Genomic DNA, 18,127 nt, shown 5'->3' on the forward strand with positions numbered 1-18,127 from the left:
CATAGAGGTGTTTGTAGTATTCTCTGACGGTAGATTGTATTTCTTTGGGATCGGTGGTGATATCCCCTTTTTCAGTTTTTATTACATCAATTTGATTCTTCTCTCTTTTCTTCTTTAGTAGTCTTGCTAGCGGTCTATCAATTTTGTTGATCTTTTCAAAAAACTAGCTCCTGGTTTCATTAATTTTTTGAAGGGTTTTTTGTGTCTCTATTTCCTTCAGTTCTGCTCTGATTTTAGTTATTTCTAGCCTTCTGCTAGCTTTTGAATGTGTTTGCTCTTGCTTTTCTAGTTCTTTTAATTGTGATGTTAGGGTGTCAATTTTGGATCTTTCCTGCTTTCTCTTGTGGGCATTTAGTGCTATAAATTTCCCTCTACACACTGCTTTGAATGTGTCCCAGAGATTCTGGTATGTTGTGTCTTTGTTCTCGTTGGTTTCAAAGAACATCTTTATTTCTGCCTTCATTTCATTATGTACTCAGTAGTCATTCAGGAGCAGGTTTTTTAGTTTCCATGTAGTTGAGTGGTTTTGAGTGAGTTTCTTAATCCTGAGTTCTAGTTTGATTGCACTGTGGTCTGAGAGACAGTTTGTTATAATTTCTGTTCTTTTCCATTTGCTGCGGAGAGCTTTACTTCCAACTATGTGGTCAATTTTGGAATAGGTGTGGTGTGGTGCTGAAAAAAATGTATATTCTGTTGATTTGGGGTGAAGAGTTCTGTAGATGTCTATTAGGTCCACTTTGTGCAGAGCTGAGTTCAATTCCTGGATATCCTTGTTAACTTTCTGTCTCGTTGATCTGTCTAATGTTGACAGTGGGGTGTTAAAATCTCTCATTATTATTGTGTGGGAGTTTAAGTCCCTTTGTAGGTCACTCAGGAGTTGCTTTATGAATCTGGGTGCTCCTGTGTTGGGTACATATATATTTAGAATAGTTAGCTCTTCTTGTTGAATTGATCCCTTTACCATTATGTAATGGCCTTCTTTGTCTCTTTTGATCTTTGTTGGTTTGAAGTCTATTTTGTCAGAGACTAGGATTGCAACCCCTGCCTTTTTTTGTTTTCCATTTGCTTGATAGATCTTCCTCCATCCCTTTATTTTGAATCTATGTGTGTCTCTGCACGTGAGATGTGTTTCCTGAATACAGCACACTGATGGGTCTTGACTCCTTATCCAGTTTGCCAGTCTGTGTCTTTTCGTTGGAGCATTTAGCCCATTTACATTTAAAGTTAATATTGTTATGTGTGAATTTGATCCTGTCATTATGATGTTAGCTGGTTATTTTGCTTGCTAGTTGATGCAGTTTCTTCCTAGCCTCCATGGTCTTTACAATTCGGCATGTTTTTGCAGTGGCTGGTACCGGTTGTTCCTTTCCATGTTTAGTGCTTCCTTCAGGAGCTCTTTTAGGGCAGGCCTGGTGGTGACATAATCACTCAGCGTTTGCTTGTCTGTAAAGTATTTTATTTGTCCTTCACTTATGAAGCTTAGTTTGGCTGGATATGAAATTCTGGGTTGAAAATTCTTTTCTTTAAGAATGTTGACTATTGGCCCCCACTCTCTTCTGGCTTGTAGAGTTTCTGCCGAGAGATCAGCTGTTAGTCTCATGGGCTTCCCTTTGTGGGTAACCCAACCTTTCTCTCTGGCCACCCTTAACATTTTCTCCTTCATTTCCACTTTGGTGAATCTGACAATTATGTGTTTTGGAGTTGCTCTTCTCGAGGAGTATCTTTGTGGCATTCTCTGTATTTCCTGAATCTGAATGTTGGCCTGCCTTGCTAGATTGGGGAAGTTCTCCTGGATAGTATCTTGCAGAGTGTTTTCCAACTTGGTTCCATTCTCCCCGTCATTTTCAGGTACACCAATCAGCCGTAGATTTGATCTTTTCACATAGTCCCAAATTTCTTGGAGGCTTTGTTCATTTCTTTCTATTCTTTTTTCTCTAAACTTCCCTTCTCGCTTCATTTCATCTATTTCATCTTCCATCCCTGATACCCTTTCTTCCAGTTGATCACATCGGCTACTGAGGCTTCTGCAGTCTTCGTGTAGTTCTTGAAACTTGGCTTTCAGCTCTATCAGCTCCTTTAAGCCCTTCTCTTCATTGGTTATTCTAGTTATCCATTCGTCTAATTTTTTTTCAAAGTTTTTAACTTCTTTGCCATTGGTTTGAATTTCCTCCCGTAGCTCGGAGTACTTTGATCGTCTGAAGCCTTCTTCTCTCAACTCGTCAAAGTCATTCTCCATCCAGCTTTGTTCTGTTGCTGGTGAGGAACTGCATTCCTTTGGAGGACGAGAGGCACTCTGCTTTTGAGAGTTTCCAGTTTTCCTGCTCTGTTTTTTCCCCATCTTTGTGGTTTTATCTACTTTTGGTCTTTGATGATGGTGATGTACCGATGGGTTTCTGGTGTGGATGTCCTTTCTGTTTGTTAGTTTTCCTTCTACCAGACAGGACCCTCAGCTTCAGGTCTGTTGGAGTTTGCTAGGGGTCCACTCCAGACCCTGTTTGGCTGGGTGTCAGCAGCAGTGGCTGCAGAGCAGCGGATTTTTGTGAATGGCGAGTGCTGCTGCCTGATCATTCCTCTGAAAGTTTTGTCTCAGTGAAGTACTCGGCCGTGTGAGGTGTCAGTCTGCCCCTACTCTGGGGTGCCTCACAGTTAGGCTGCTCGGGGATCAGGGACCCACTTGAGGAGGCAGTCTGCCCATTCTCAGATCTCCAGCTGTGTGCTGGGAGAACCACTACTCTCTTCAAAGCTGTCAGACAGGGACATTTAACTCTGCAGAGGTTACTGCTGTCTTTTTGTTTGTCTGTGCCCTGCCCTTAGAGGTGGAGCCTACAGATGTAGGCCGGCCTCCTTGAGCTGTGGTGGGCTCCACCCAGTTTGAGCTTCCTGGCTGCTTTGTTTACCTAATCAAGCCTTGGCAATGGTGGGCACCCCTCCCCCAGCCTCTCTGCTGTCTTGCAGTTTAATCTCCGACTGCTGTGCTAGCAATCAGCGAGACTCCGTGGGCGTAGGACCCTCCGAGCCAGATGTGGGATATAATCTCCTGGTGTGCCGTTTTTTAAGCCTGTCGGAAAAGTGCAGTATTAGGGTGGTAGTGACCGGATTTTCCAGGTGCCGTCTGTCACCCCTTTCTTTGACTAGGAAAGGGAACTCCCTGACCCCTTGCACTTCCCCAGTGAGGAGTGAGGCAATGCCTTGCCCTGCTTCGGCTCTCACAGGGTGCACTTCACCCAATGTCCTGCGCCCACTGTCTGGCACTCCCCAGTGAGATGAACCTGGTACCTCAGATGGAAATGCAGAAATCACCTGTCTTCTGTGTGGCTCATGCTGGGAGCTGTAGACCGGAGCTGTTCCTATTCGGCCATCTTGGCTCCACCCCTTCCCAGTTTCTAAGTATTTTATCCAGTTTATATCTCATTCAGAGCTCTGCACCTCCTCTCCCCTCCATGCTAGGCTGTAGCTCCCCAGAGTGTTATGGTGGGAAGGAGCAAGAGGGTTTCTTTGTACACGAGACCACAGTTACAAGATTGTAGTCTCCTTCCTTTGGTTCACTGCTGCTTCTCTGGCTAACAAGGACTAGCTGTCTACACCGTCTGCATAGCAGGTATCTACATGTTGACCCTTTCATAGTGCACATGTGTGAGTTCTCAGGTGGGGGCAAGGGCTGTGGGGAGATATGGGGCCTTTTTACTGCACAACTTTCTACCTTGCCAGACATGACTTCAATTCTGTCTCTTCTACACAATCTTTGACTGTAAATTGTATCCACTGGCATTCACTCCATGACTTCTTGCACCTGTGTTTATATGCATATTTGTGTGATTGTGCAGGCATGTGTGTGTGTTTCCACTCAGTGGCAGCATTTTTTAGGGTGCTACTAGCAAAATGGCTACAGCCCAGCTACCTTCCATGCTGTCTCTTTAACCTATGGGAAACTCACACTCCTGAGCCCACTAGATGGTGGAAACGAAGATTGTTTGCTTTTGGGCATCCCTCCCTCTCCCACTGCTTGCCATCATTCCCCAGTTGCCTTTTCTCCTCTGTAGGTGAAGGGGTAGATCACTATCCCCTTCCTTAGTCACAGTCTTGCTACTGATTGGAAAAATGGTCTCCTTCTACCTTACAGTGACTCCCTTGCAGTCTCCCTTCTTACAAGTCTGGTGATATTGGCTGAGGATAGGATAGAAGAAGAGAATTGTAACCTCTCCTTTCTGTTTTCACCTTTCTGCAGCCTCCATTCTCAGTGGCTGGTGAGGTGGGTAAGGGTAGAAGGCTTGGAGTAGTAAAGCCATTTCTGTGATCTTCTTGTAATCCCTGGAGAAGCCGTCTGGCTCCACCCTTTGGTTCTCTTTAATATGTGGATCACACATTTAGTGCCTCTTAGTTCTCAGATTTTGGCCCTATTGCCAGTTTCAGGACTTAGGAAAACATCCCATTCGACATTGAGTTTGGGTTGAAACAGGTTGTTTAAGAACTTATTTGCTATTAAAACTGTTACACACACACACACACACACATTTATGTAATTCAGAAGCGTTATATGAATAATTATACATTTGTTTTTGAATTTTACATATGGTTATTAATATAAATTACCTCAAGAGAGTTGAATTACCAGAATTTCTCTAAGTGCTTTCCTGGGCTGCTTTTATTATTGTTACTAAAACCTTCTACCTTTATGATACCTTGGGGAAAGCTTTATTGGAATCACATGTAATATTATTTTGGGGGTCAGATCATTAATAATTTGGTTGACCATTACAACATTGATGCCTTAAAGGAGATGATTGCCACTAAAGATTTTATGTTTGGATACTCCATAGTATGCAAATATTCCTGGGAGACAGAATCAAGTCATTTCTTCATCATTCATTGGAAATTAGACAGTGTGCAGAAAGCACCATAAGCCTTCAGAGGTAGAAGATAAGTGGGAAGCCAAGGGTGCCAGAAATAGCTGAAGGTGCTGAAATGGGAGTTGGGGCCTGCAAAAACCAACTTTCTCCTCCATTCTAGTTTTGGCTGCTTGGACAGTGGACAATCAAATTGACAATGATGCTAAATGGAGGGTTAGGGGAGTCAGTATCATACAAAGGGACCACTTCAGTACTTGGTGTGTTTCTGTGTCTGTGGGTGTGCTTTCAGTTTTTCCCCAAATGAATTTATAAACAGTACACATATTACCAGCTTTATTACCCTTTATTTTCAACTGATGTAATCATTCTAGTTATTAGTTACAGGAAATAGATTTTAAGACATACATTTTTGTCTTTCTGGTTTTTGTAAAGATGGGAATATTAGCTGATGCTGCAAATTCAAACCTGCATGCATAATGTTTAAAACTGAAAAGCAATCATATCAAACTGATTCCGAAATTAATAGTTGTTGATATACATACTTACAATTCTTGAAGAATTATGGAATTGGGGGTAATACCCAAGCTTTTAGATAACACAGGGCTGGACTTGAATCCTAGCACTGCAATTACATGTTGTGTGAACTTGGGCAATTAACATAAATTCTCAATGTTTAGGTTTCCTCATCTGTAAAATAGGCATAACACTATTTTTTAGTGTTGTTCATTAGAAATGACATCTGAAAATCACAAGATTATAGAAGGAGTTCAATTAAAGATTGCTCATAAGTAGTAATGTGGGGAAATCACTACTTCTGAGGTTTTGTTTATGCTATTTTCCCATAACTTGGCATGTACACTGTTTTAATTTATTCAGTAAACACTGAAGAGAATCTATCATGTTAAAAGTTCAGAGGCTTCTAAAACCTTTTAAGAGAATGTTATGCCTTCATGAGAATGATCAGCCTACCACACATAAATCTTAAAATAATTTTGGTGGGTCACTTTTCTAAAAAGTATGGTGCATTTTCTTGTTTTCTGAAATATTAACAATGCATGGTCATTACTATAATCATTGGTATGTACTGAGTTGCACTGCCATGATTTCACAGGCGTTATTTTTGTGTGAATGGATCTTTGTTTCTTGTTATACTTCTTGTGTCCTATTATCTGGTTTTTATATTTGCTCTTTTAATGTTCTTAATAAACTACATCGTTTCAATTTTGGTATTTTTGTCTTAGCTCTCAAAGTATAAGAGGGAGGAGACCCAACTTCTGAATAGGTTGTGTGGAATAGTTTAGTTAACTTCAAGTTTGCAATGAGCCAGCAGTGTTTGGTGACTGCTAATGTTGCCAACGTGGTCCTAGACTGCCTCTATAGACATGTAGTTTCCAAACCCAGGAATCATTTTTCTGATGGTCAGTCTACATTAAGAATTGTGCTAGTAAAGTTCTGTCACACTGGAATGTGATATAAGGGGAATGACTAAGATGGCAAGAATGAATAAGTTAGATGAAAGAAAAAATGGCTACAGAATTGAGAATATTTAGCTTGATGTAAAAAAAAGCACTAATAACATAATGTCTATACAAAGCAGAGGCAGGTTAAAGTGTGGAATTAGGATGAGAGTCAGAGCACAAATAACATGACTTCTCACTCAGTACTGTGATGTTCTCTGTAATTTTTTAGGGGAAAAATAATAAAACTCCCTGTTTAGGGGGAAAGAGGTATCTATGCTGTCAGGGCCCTGTTTCTACTGCTTCAGACTTTCCATAAGATCATTTTGTTTGCTGGGTTTGACTTAGCAGAATAGAAGAATGCTTGGGCTGAGAGAAGAAGGATCTCAAGTATTCACAGGTATCATTGCTTCACTGTATATCTAGAAAATTAAGGAGAGCAGATATGGCAGTGAAAAAAAATTCCTTCTCTTTTTCTGGTTAATTTTCCTCTTCCTTTCCAGTGGTGTGTTTGTAAATGTTTAGGAACTGACTCTCTGAAAAAAAGTAAGTTTATTATAAATATGATTGACATAAAGGATGTATAGCACACAACTTACAACTAATAATATATGATACTCTTTATTGTAAATTCCATTATAGCTCATTGATTCTCACAAAATGCTTTCAACTAATTTTTGCCATACTCTTCTATCCATAGCCAATTCAAGATTGTAATTTAGCTATGATTTGACAAAATGAGACTGTGAATAAATGTTTGCTTACTATCTGATTCAGCAAAAACGTTGCTAATGTCATTCAAAAGTGGGCATACAACCAAGATAAATTTTGGTTCTTATTTTTATTTATGTTATTGAGTAAAGAGAAAGTGAACACAGAGATGTGTCAGAATTTCATGAGTGGCTTTCCTGAATTTGATAATAGTTTTCAAATACTGAAAAGATATTACCTCTTTTTTTTGTCTTATTCACAATGTAATAACCAATAAATGCTACCAACCTAGCATGCACTTAAAGTACTGTGCATTATTAGCTTATTCTCCATCACGTTTTAAAGTCTTTTCAATCAAGAAGGCAGTAAATCAAGCCTTAATTTGTAGCATTTGCCAATTGTGGCCAAGTTTAGGCTACCAACATGATGTCATTGTATAGGGAAGTGGGGAAGAGATGTGCAGTAGCACACCATTGAAGCGGTGTCATTGTCTGGGGTAAATACCTGAGATTTGTTGTCTCATGGCCATGGAAAAGTAGGACGTGGACACACAAAGAGTAAGGTTCAAAGCTGAAGTTAAATAGGTGAAAGAAAGAGATGAGCTCAGACAGGTGCGGTGGCTCATGCCTGTAATCCTGGCACTTTGGGAGGGTGAGGTGGGCAGATCAAGATGTCAGGAGATCAAGACCATCCTGGCTAACACAGTGAAACCCTGTCTCTACTTAAAATACAAAAAATTAGCCGGGCATGGTGGTGGGTGCCTGTAGTCCCAGCTACTCAGGAGGCTGAAGCAGGAGAATGGCGTGAACCTGGGAGGTGGAGCTTGCAGTGAGCTGAGATCACGTCACTGCACTCCAGCCAGGGTGACAGAGTGAGACTCCGTCTCACACAAAAAAAGAGCTCTGCAGCAGAGAAGGGTCCTGGAGAAATGAGTTGCTTGTTCTGTGGGGAAATGCTGTGGGTTTTATAGATAAGCTTGAGGAAGTGGTGTCTAATTTACACAGAGCATGAAAGATTGGTTGGACCAGGTGTGTAATTTTCATAGGGCATGAAAAACAGGTTAGGGCTAGGTGTGCCATTTGCACAGGACATTAAAATCTGGCTGCCCCAACCCTAATCTTTTATTATACAGATGGCTTTTCTGCCTGGCTGGTGACATGTTGCCTGCTTTCTTTACTGTACATGTGGTAACAAAGAAAAGGGAAGATGGAGCCTCCATGTTGAACATACCTGACCCCAGGTGGCCCTTTTCTATTGGCATAGCTGCCAGCATTCATCTGTGCAACCTTCCAGCTTGTTTATCTGTGTTTGGAACTTGGTTTTTCAGGCTGCTCTTTGTAGAAAAGAAATTATTTGGGGGCTTTTTTTTTTTTTGTTTGTTAAAAGGGAAATTCCACTGAGGACTCTGTTGCCCTTACTATCTGCCTAAATAATTCCTTTCTATCTCCTGTGTCATATGTGCCCCCTCAGAAGTGATAACCCTAACTGCTGTTAGGGGGTGTTTGACAACGACTCTTTGTGGTTACTTCCTGCTGAAGAGGGGCATTGTGTAGGGAACAGCAGTTAGAGTTCCTTCTGATGTTGATCTAAGCGTCCTTGGAAGAATGGCATGTCCATGTGTGTTTCCATCTGCAGCACCACTTGGAATTTAATCGCTTCTAGGTGAGAAGAGATGAATCTTACAAGAAGGTTTTGAATATAGGGTTCAAATATGAGTATTAAGATTACCGTTATTGGTCAGGGTACTATAGGCCACAACCATGACAGTAGAATTTGTTTGATACCTGTTAGATACTGGTTTGCCTCCACAAGATGTTGCTGTACTTTACCAGAAGCGTTAATATAGAAATAACATTCTTTATAGGATAAATGGCATTGGGTTGGGTGGCTAGAGTACTTTTAGTGTTAAGTTTGGCTAAATATTTCCTGTAATTATTAATCATTTCATGACTTACACAGACCATCTACAACCTGCTTAAACTTTCTGACTTGTCCTAAACATTCCACTTTTTAAACAACCAGTCATTTTCTTTAGGACAAGAATTTACCATACAAGATCCTTTCTTATATAAAATTTCTTTCTTTATAACTTCTTTGCATAGCTAGAGTGTGACATATTACCAAACTCAATAAAAAATCATAACAGACTCAGTGATAGTAAAACTTTCATGTTTACTTCTTGTCTGTAACTATTATCTCTGCTATAAGGATAATGATTAAGCAAAATACTATAGCTATTGAGATTCTTTGTCTGATATCCATTCTAGGGGTGCTACAGTATATAGCAAATAGTAGAGTGAGTTTAACAATTCCCTCAAGTGTGGCATAGTAAATAATTTCCATTTAAAATTTTACTTGCCAAGATACAGAATTTCCTTTTGGGAGTTTATGAAGTTACAAATGTAATCCCATGGATAATCAAAATCTCCCTGAAAGTATGCATAAAAAAGAAGTTCTAATATCTGATGTTGAATCTCAAGAGGAAAAGTAAATATGATTGACTGTATCTGGTAATGTGGGGGTGGCACTCAGTAGGATGAGTATCACTCACTCATTTACTTATCTTTTATGATTTTCAGCTTAAGCTCTATTTTTTTTTTTTTTTTGCGTTGATAGCCAGGACTTTTTTTTAGGCTATCAGGGGTTGCTCCCTCAGCTTTCCAGGCTTTGACTTGAGTGTGATGTATCCAGGAGTTGATTCCTGTAACTTTTGTCACTGAGAGAGTTGAAAGGAGAACAGTGTAGGGCCTTTCCTAGCTTGAGCTTATGGAAGGAGAGAGAAGGGAGAACTTTTACAAATGCCAAATCTTCTGGGTTAAATAATGGTGGTCCTATTCCTTGGGGTTGGGCTTCTGGTAGTTGTATTAATTCCTGTTGAAAGTGAGCCAGAGAGGTTACATGCTTAACCAATTCAGAGGTTTCCTGGTTTAATAGGAAATTATTTGTAATGAAAGGCCATCCATACAGAATCTTGAAAGGGCTCAGACCTAATTTTGTAGGGGTATTTCTTACCTGCAGTAAAGCTATGGGAGGAAAGAGTGACCCAAGGAAGTTCAATTTCTTGGGACAGTTTTCTGAGGTATCTTTTGATAATATCATTTGTTTTCTCTAGCTTTCCTGAGGATGGAGGTCTCCAAGAACAATGGAGATGATACTGTATGCCCAGTGCCTTTGAGACTCCCTATATGATGGCTGCCTTAAATGAGGGGCCATTGTCACTTTGGAGGAACTTAAGTAGACCAAAGTGGGGAGCTATTTCATTTATACTTTTATTACCGCAGAAGCTTTTTCTGTATGGCATGGAAATGCTTCTACTTCTACCCAGTTAGTGAAAGTATCTACCCATACCAGGATGTATTGGATGCCCTTAATCTTTGGCATATGGCTGAGTTTTATCTGCCAGTCCTCCCCTGCAAAGCTTCCCATCCTTTGGGTTTGAAGAGGAAGGAGCCACCTGTTGAGGGGATTATTTTTAAGACAGACTTCACAGGCAATAACAACCTCTTTGACTGCTTGTAAGTTCTCTGTTGAAAACAACCTCTGGGCACACTGATAAGTTTTATCCTTTTGCAAGTAGAAGTGGAGCTTGCCATCCTCTCACTGTAGCCATCTGGAGGGCTGGAAAGTGTACCCTTGAGAGATGGCCCATTCAATCTCTGTAGAGGAGTAATGGGGCTTAATTTCTCTTATGGAACCTTCCCAGAATAGAGGGGCTTTGAGTGTGTTGAGCCCCTGAGACTTCCTTGCCACTGACTTGACTGCCTGTTTCCTTCATCTGTGTCGTCTGTTCCTTTCTGATGTGTCTTACAATGTATCACTGCTGCCTCTCATGGAAGGAAAACTCAGGATAAAAACCTGTTAATTTCCTGGTGATATTTTATAGGGGATCCATTAGTGGATCCTTCCAAATGGCAGCATGAGTGTGAAGAACTAAGAAAGCATACTTTGAGTCAGCGTAAATGTTAGCCAACTTTCTCTTGCTTAATTCAAGGTTTTGAAACCTTATAGCTTGTAAGAGCTAGCAGTTCAGCTAGTTGAGTGCTTGTGCCTGGAGTGAGGGGCACACTTTCAGTAACATCATTCAGAGTGACTACTGCATATCCTGCTTTATGGGATCCTTGTTCCACAAAGAAACATCCATCCATGGCTGGGCGTGGTGGCTCACGCCTGTAATCCCAGCACTTAGAGAGGCTGAGGTGGGTGGATCACGAGGTAAGGAGATCAAGACCATCCTGGCTAACATGGTGAAACCCTGTCTCTACTAAAAATACAAAAAATTAGCTCGATGTGGTGGTGGGTGCCTGTAGTCCCAGCTACTTGGGAGGCTGAGGCAGGAGAATGGCATGAACCTGGGAGGCAGAGCTTGCAGTGAGCTGAGATCATGCCACTGCACTCCAGCCTGGGCAACAGAGTGAGACTCCATCTCAAAAAAAAAGAAACATCCATCCATGAAGAAGGTCCAGTTTGGATTTTCTAGGGGAGTTTCTCTGACATCCTCCCAGGCTGCATAAGTCTGTACCACAACTTGTTTTCAGTCATACTCAGGTTCCCCAGTTTCCTTGGGGAGGAAAGTGGCTGGGTTTAGGCAACAACAAGTTTTTGATATAATTGTAAACCCTTCGATATAATTTTAAACCCTTCTAACAGCAGAGCCTGTCTATTAGACAAAGGCTCCCCTTGAAGACAGCAATCCTGGTACATTATATGGGGGTATAAACCGTTAAGCTATTTCCTAGGGTTAATTTGGTTGGCCTCTGGTACCAGTAGGGCCACTGTGGCAACTGCTTGGAAGCATGCTGGCCATCCTTTAGCCACCAAATAAAGCTCCTTACTCAGGTAGCCAGTGACTGTTGAGTTGGTTCTCAAGCTTGAGTTAAAACTCCCAGGGCCATTCCCTTCCTTTCTGATACATAAAGATCAGGCTTGTTTTAGCTGGTTAAACGCCTTTTGAACTTCAGGTTCCCACGTTAGGAAATGAGTTTTAGCTGCTTGAGTTTCTTTTATGAGGTGATGCAAGGGACAAGCTATCTCACTGTACCCAGGTATCCATCTTGATGGTGTTAGGGAAGGGGAAGGAGGAAATGGGCTTAATCTTTCCCCTAATGCTCTGGTCCCTTCAGTCAGCAACAAACCTAGGTACTTCACTGAGGTTTGGCAAAGCTAGGCCTTAGATTTTGAAACCTTATATCCTCTGTCAGTTAAGGAATTAAAAAGAGCTTCAGTGCCTTCCTGAGAAGCTTCCTCAGTTGGGGCACAGAGAAGTATGTCATCTACATAATGCAAGACCCTGATCTGAGGACGAGAAAACTCAGAGAGATCCTCTGACAGTGCCTGTCCAAACAAGTGAGGACTGTCTCAAAATCCCTGAGACAGAACTCTCAGTGTTAACTGGGCAGTTTGGCTGCAGGAATCTTTGAAGGCAAACAGATATTGAGAGTCAGGATATAATCTTATGCAGAAAAATGCATCCTCTAGATGTAGGACTGTGAACCATTTAGTTCCCTGAGACATTAGAGTTAGCAAGGTATAGGGATTAGGGCCCACCAGATGAATTGGGACTGTGGCCTGATTACTGAGGTGGAGGTCCTGAACTAGTCTGTATTCCCCATTGGGTTTCTGCACTCCTAATATTGGGGTGTTTCAGGGACTCTTACAGGGTTTGAGGAGGCCCTGCATTTTCGGGTTATTAATAATGTCTTGTAGCCCTTTCCTAGCCTTTGCCTTTAGGGGATGTTGTTTCTGATTAGGAAAAGAAGTGGGATCCTTAAGATGGATCCAGACTGGCCTAGTGCTTAGAGATTGACCTATTCTTCCTTGAGTTTCCCACACTTCTGGATTAATATTAGCTTCCACCAGGGGGAGACAGAGTTTGTCCTGGGGCTATAAGTATGTTGGCCCCTATGTGAGCTAAAATGTCTCTAACAAATAAAGGAGTGACACTTTCAGGCATGATTAAGAAGGCATATGTAAATAATAGGCCCCCCCAACTACAACCAAGGGGTTGAGAAAAATATTGGGTTGAAACTTTCCGGAGATGCCCATCACTCTTGTGCTACAGGAAGAGGGGAGCCTGGATTACAGAGATGAGAGAGGCTATCTCCAATGTGCAGATAGAGGTTCACCCTCCTTCCTTCAATTTCCAGAATCACCCTGGGATCCCTGCAGTAATGGCAGATTGAGCTGCTCAAGCCAGGGATCTGAGACCCAGGACCCATCAGTCCTATTGGACCATCTATGAGACTGTTTCTGAACCCAGTGACCTACATCTCCAGGGGCAGTCCAATCTCCAGTGGTCCCTGCCACAGGCTGGACAGGGTCAAGATGGCTTCCTCTTGCTGCCTGGACAGTCCTTCTTAAGGTGACCTGACTTGCCACACTGGTAGCAACTAGTGGATGCACCTCGGCCATCCTGGAGTTTGCAAGCCTGCAAAGCCCTACTAGAGCCTCTGTCTTTCTCTCATATTTCCTCTCTTTTTCCTGGGCCTCCTCCTGGTATGCATAATAAAAGACAAAGGTGGCCACCCTCAGGAGATTTTCCAAGGTCCTATCTGGTCCTATGGCCTACTTCTGCAGTCTCCTTCTAATATCAGGAGCTGTATGTAATAAACTTGTTCTTTAGGATGAGCTGTCCCTTGACTGAATCAGGGGATAAGGAGGTGTGTTTTATTAGTGTCTCTTTCGGCCTTTCCATTAAGTCCATGGGATTCTCATTTGGCTTTTGGTTTATCATGGACCGTTTCAAATAGTTAAGAGGTTTGGACCCAGCACTTTGTAGGCCCTGCAATATGCACATTAAAACATTTTTCCTTTTCCATTCATCTTTGGAGTCATTGGGGTTTCCAATCAGGGTCAAGAGGTACTGCCTCTCCTTCCTATTGGGAATGATGGTTCCCCTATTTCTTCACTTTCCCTATTTTCTCTCTCTTTTTTTTTTTTTTTGGCATGCTATAGGAGATATACTGCTCATCTCTGAATTTCTCTGCTACTTGAAAAGCTGCCTGTTTTCAGCTTTGAGTAGGCTTTGGCTTAGGAGCATCATAACACCACATCATGAGAGGTCAAACACCTGAGTTAAATTTTGGAAATCTTCTATATCCTATCAAGTTCATCAGAAAATCAGCTTAAGTTTCCCTTTATTTGCCTAAGGTCCTACAATGAGAAGGGAACTTGAACCCTGGTGGCATCACTTTCTATTGGGCATTTCCTGTTGGGGTAAGAGTGATGCTTGGGGAGCAGAGAGTTTTGGAGATGGTGGAGCTAGAGGAGCTGATGATATGGTTGGAGGAGGCTTCAGATAAAAGGGTCAAGAAGGGCCTGGACATTCAATAGCTGCCTCAGATGGTTTTCCCAGAAGTTGCTTCTCTAGTTTTGGGGAATCCTTCCCTATGGGCCTGCCTGCTATGATTGCTTAAAGAGCTGAGTTGATTGTGAAACACTAGCAAAGGTCTAGTAAGAAGGCCATGCCCTTGTCCACAAGCAGAGTTTCAGGTTCACAGGAGTCTCAGTGCTTCAGAATATATTTCAGAAGGCTTCAGGCTGAAGATGGTCTATTACCCACCTAGAAAGAGAAGCAAGAAAAAGCCTCCTCTTTAGTCTCCTTCCTTTCCTTTGGAGTGGCTTAGTGCGGAGGGGAAGACAGTGGGGATGTCCCCCTAACTGTTTTCTCTCCTTGGTTCCCTGAGCTCTGGCATCTGTTAAAGGTGCTGCCCATAGATGCAGGCATGACTCTCCATCATGGATCTGGAGGAGCTAAGTAATTGGGATATGTCACGCTCACCCATGCAACAACAGTCCTCCCTTGGTGATTTCCCTTTGACTTCCTAGACTTGTGTGGTCTGCATAGCTCCCTGATAGATGGATCTCGGGAAAGACTATGCAATAGTTGCATTTGGGCAAGTCCCTTTAATGGAGGCACTGTACTGGGTTGAACTGTATAATCTGCTATTATGGCCTGGACTCAAGTATTTATTCTTAGGCAGTGGCTGTGGTTAACTTCCGGACATAAAATTGCCTTACTGTTTAAGTAGTATTTTAATTGGAGGCAGAAGAGGTGCCTTAAAAGAACGTAGGTACTGAATGGCAGTTTTCCTGCTGATGGAACAGTATTGAGACTAAAATTTGGTTTGGGAGGACATTTTCCTCCTCATTGTTGAGTTTTCCTATTCTCAGAAGAAGCATAAAGCTTGGTCTCTTGTAGAGGGGCACAAAAAGGGAGGAGAATTGGGAAACTAGATTGTTTTGGCAAAGGAGCTGACAATGTGCCTCATGGAGAGGATTCCTATTCCACTAGGTGGTGCAGTAGGCCTTGAAATACCATGGGATATCCAGACCAAGGGTAGAGAGAGAGACCCTCACTTTTGGGTGGGGCAAATCCTCTGTTTCTAGAAAAATCACAAAAATGGCAATCCTTTGAGCTATATTTCTGGTTACTACAGCATTTGTTGATCTTGCCTGACAAGATTACTTTCCTGAACTGTAAAAATTCCCATAGCATTGCATATGGAGAGGGGATAGGAGACATGGCATTAGTTGATAGGAAAGGAGGAAATTTATGATAGAAGAAGCTTGGAGATCCTGTTGCTGACACCCATCAGGCTGTTGGAGGCTGGGGTTAGTCCAGAAGCCTTCAGGTAACACCACAGTGTGGCCCTGGCCAGGAACCCTCAGTTGCCTCTGCACCTCTTCCAGCCCCATGTGATGGCTAGGCTCTCCATGAAAGAAAACTGGTTCAAAACAAAGCCAACATTCCCAGTATGCTTAGGCCACTGTGGAGTTTGCTACGTTTTCCCTGGCAAGCCTGTTCCCTGAGTCTTGTAAGATTGGCAGCCACACTAACCATTTTTAAATGGCTGAAGGGGGCCAAGTGTTTGATTTGATTTTAAAATGGAGGACAGAGGCCTCAAAATGACAGGAAAGGGTTGGGGTTTGCTCCTATACTCACCCTTCCAGTGAATCTACTTTGGATCCTGGACAGGCCTCTGAAATGAAGTGGGGTCATTGTCTGGGATAAATAACCAAGATTCATTGTTTTATGGCCATGGAAAAGTATGACACAGACACACAAAGAGTGAGGTTCAGAGTGGAAGCTTAATAGGCAAAAGAAAGAGAAGAGCTCTCTACCACAGAGAGGGGTCCTGGAGAAATGGGTTGCTGGTTCCATGGTGAAATGTAGCAGGCTTTATAGATGAGCTTGAAGAGGTGGTGTCTGATTTACCCAGGGCATGAAAGATTGCTTGGACCAGGTGTGTCATTTGCATGGGGCAGGAAAAACTCATTAGGAATAGGTGTGCCATTTGCATAGAGCACATAAATCTGGCTTGCCCCACCCTAATCTTTTATTAGGCAGATAGGTTCTCTGCCTGGCTTGTGCCGTGTTGCCTGTTTCTTTACTGTACACATGGTGACAAAGAAAAGGGAAAATAGAGCCACCATGTTGAACTTACCTGGCCCCCAGGTAGCCCCTTTCTGTTGGCACAGCTCCTGGCATTAATGCATGCAAGCTTCCAGCTTGCTTATCTGTTTGAAGCTTGAATTTTCAGGCTGCTCTTTTGTTAGAAAAGAAATAATTTGGGGGCTGATTTTTGTTAAAAGGGAAATTTCACTGAGGACTCTGTTGCCCTTTCTCTCTGCCTAAATAGTTTCCATCTCCTGCATCATCATTATATAACTTTTCTGCATACAACTACAATAGATGTAAATAATCTGGAGCACAGATTAGAGTATAATGTGAAAATATACATTTATAATAAAATAATTAGGAAGTGATGACTTTTGAGGATTCATTGCCTTTGCTTTCAATGTAATTTAATTAAAATTTATATAATTTTAAAAAATATGCTTTATCACCACTTTGTGTATTTCCTGAAAAATTAACAAAATAACTCTCACAAGCTGGTACAAGCTGCTCCAGCACATCACTGTTCCTTCCCCTAAGAGCACCAGAGCACAGTGATTACAAAAAAAGACAAAACAGAGAATGGTTGATGCACACATGCACTTGTTCATGATAAAATAGAGGGTGTTGCCTAACTTCAAAAAATTCACTTATTCTAGTTTCAGTTTTACCAGAAATGTTTTGATTTGGGGATATTACTTAAGCTAATTTTATTTCAAGTCAATAGTGATATTCTATTTTTTGAACTTTATGTAATAAAGCATCACAGTCAGGCCAATTGATGATCTGACCAGTCCAAATTAATGAAAAGTATGAATTATATTTCAGTTAACTATGGTTTTATTATTTCAAACATTTTCAATTACTTGAATTTATTACTAAAGTGTTTTTGGTGGAGATCCTTTTTATTAGTTACTAATAAAAAGCTGTCATGATTAGCAGCATCTATTTGCATATAGGTAATTGGTGTGCTAAATCTTTTAAAATACAAATTCTCTCAATTGGTTTAGTGGATTGCATTATTGTTCCTAATTACTTGCTTTCCCTGTATACTAGGCCCAGCCATACAGGGCTTGTCTTTGGGGGTCACGCACTTCATTGGTGTCAGGTTTTGATTGCATGACTTGCTCTGCTCAATGCAGTGTATGAGTGATATAATCCTTGCTCCTGCAGAAACTTTAGGAAGCATCCTGGGGTTTCACCATTGCTTTTTACTTCTCTATCACAAGAACACCATTCTCAGATAAGGACATAAAATATATGCACAGAAAGAGCTGCAGCCAACTCACATCTGATAGGTAACAGTGGCAAATACATTTTTGATTTTCTAAGCTACTGAGTTGTCTGTTGCCATAGCATATTTTAGCAAACAACTAAATAATGTTAATAGATTCAGCAAACTCTCTAAGCTTGATTACACTCCTTTTGGATGCTTTTAGATATTCAGTTTAAAAAGAAAGATGTGAATTAGAAGGCTACCTATGGGGTACTGTCCTCCCTACCTAGGTGACAGGATCATTTGTACATCAAATCCCAGTGACACACAACTTTCCCATGTAACAAACCTGCACATGAACCATGGAAACCTAAAATAAAAGTAGACAAAAAGAAAGAAAGGTAAATTTTACCCTTTTCCAAATTAGATTAGCACAAATTCTTAATGTGTAGACTTTTTATTAAATGAGAATTTACTAGGCTGGAAATAGCATTAATCTCTG

The sequence above is a fragment of the Symphalangus syndactylus genome, chromosome 14 (assembly GCF_028878055.3).
Source record: "Symphalangus syndactylus isolate Jambi chromosome 14, NHGRI_mSymSyn1-v2.1_pri, whole genome shotgun sequence".
Taxonomy (NCBI): domain Eukaryota; kingdom Metazoa; phylum Chordata; class Mammalia; order Primates; family Hylobatidae; genus Symphalangus; species Symphalangus syndactylus.